The sequence below is a fragment of the Nematolebias whitei genome, chromosome 10 (genome assembly GCF_014905685.2).
Source record: "Nematolebias whitei isolate Nwh7 chromosome 10, NemWhi1, whole genome shotgun sequence".
Lineage (NCBI taxonomy): Eukaryota > Metazoa > Chordata > Actinopteri > Cyprinodontiformes > Rivulidae > Nematolebias > Nematolebias whitei.
In genome coordinates this window covers 33520040-33522037 of record NC_056507.1, presented here as the reverse complement: position 1 = coordinate 33522037, position 1998 = coordinate 33520040, and the positions used below count along the sequence as shown (strand labels likewise).

The 1998-nt window shown below is 38.7% G+C and overlaps 1 pseudogene; it reads right to left on the bottom strand.

Annotated features, from left to right (window-relative positions):
• Positions 1–1826: 1826 nt before the first annotated feature.
• On the bottom strand, positions 1827–1998 carry LOC119416542 (annotated as a pseudogene).

Genomic DNA, 1998 nt, shown 5'->3' with positions numbered 1-1998 from the left:
CGTAGAACTGGTGGTTTATCTGAAACTGACCCCTCCACAGCAAGTACTGATAAACTGAAATATAATGAAAGTTAAAAAAAATGCAAAGCATGATAAGAAAATATTCATGCTCAATAATCCAGGTGGAAAAAATCCAACAAAGCCAGGTCCTGTGGACGGTTTGTTTTTGTTGAAACATTTCATCTTTCATCCAAAAGACTTCATCAGTCTGAGGAGCTGCAACAAACTCAGTCTTATAAATAGCACATTCAACATAGTGGGTCAACCAGCTTGATGGTGCTCAGGTGGTTTGTGTTGTTCCTCTCCCTCGCCGCCTCGTTTGAGGCAGTCATGGGCAAAGTGGTTCAAAATATCCTGATTCATGCTGACGGTCTTTTGGATGAAAGATGAAACATTTCAACAAAAATAAACCGTCCAGAGGACCTCACTTAACTTTGCTGCATTATAAGTTTTTTTTTTTTTTTTTGGTGATAAGAGCGTTCACAAAAACATTTAACCTCAAATTAGAGTAAGTGAAAAATTTGGTACTGAATTACATTATCGGTAATTAGGCCTGGGCAATATGAACCAAAAATAATATCTCGATATTTTAAGATAAATGGCGGTATACAATATTTATCTGAATATTTTTTTCTTTCCATAAATAACAAAAATATATTTCTGAGTCAAAGCTTTGTCCCAATTGTCACATAGGCATCTTTATTAACAAAGCTGTAACTGTACAAAATAAATGTATTAAAAAAAACTTTTTTTCCTGCATAACAAAACCAAAAACACAGCTGTGCACTTAACATTTAAACAGAACACGTACAGAGCAAACATAAAGAAAGGCTGACTTGCTCTTTAAAGTCTGATTCTAATCAAGTATATTCATTCAACCTCTATTAACAAAGCTGTTTGAAAGCCCTCATTGTGTAATTGGCTTGTTTACTGAGCTCTGTTCTGTTTGGTTACGGCTTGTTTCTTTCTGAATTTCATAGTTCCTATGCTCTTGAATGCACCCTGGCTGTTCCGACGCTAGTGAACGCACCACTCTTTGTAAACCAAGTGCAGAGCAGCGTGTAGGTCGGGGTCTGTTTCTCTCACGACATGGACTGAGCCTTAAGCTTCTATTTGCGCTTTACTTCTGAGTGCAAACACCAGAAGAAACACAGCAAATAAACCACCTTAAACTGGATATTTGTCTCCATGATTTTTAATGAGAAGACAACTTCATATCTTGCCACTCCAGTGCATTTCCTGGAGAACACCAAACCTTTGCTTTTTAGCACGATCATTTTCACACCTATCAGGAAAACAGTGGCTCTCCCAATGTGAGTCAACAAAGACATATCTGCATATGCATCTAGCTTTGCTCAGCTTTATAATTCTAGATTCATAGAGTCTGCAGAGGGTTTGTATTCAGTGACAGAGGGAAGTGGGTGGTGTGAAGACTCAGACTACGAGGAGAAAACTGATGGATTTTCAAGCACAATAACTCTAAAGCCCTATTCGCACGGGATTAGTGTTGCCTAGGGACCACATACTATTTGTAATGATTGTGGAGATTGTGATGTTAATCCTGTGCGAATCGGCCAAGTCAGTAATTTGTAAAGTAAAAATTCCCCCGCAAATTACCTACTGTATTTTGCTGAACTCTGAGCTCCTGTGATAATACTAATCCAATGTGAATAGGCATCTCTGTGATTTGGACAGAAATGGGTCGGATCCGATACGTAATGGAAGCGTTTTTTGGTTTTGTTTAAGTAAAATCATTTGGAAAAATATAGAACAAGGCTATTTTAAATGAATGCGCTGCTCGCTTCGGCTTTTTTTTTTTTGTCTTTTTCTCATGCACCGGTCCTGGAGATACTGCAATACCAGGTCAATGCGTGGAGTAGACGGAGCAAGCACCTATTCCATCTCCCTGTTCCAAAAATCAATTTACTATATGGTCCCCGGGTAGGGGACAGCTTTTATGCTGCTACTTCCTTCACTGCAGATGACAGCAGGTGCAGA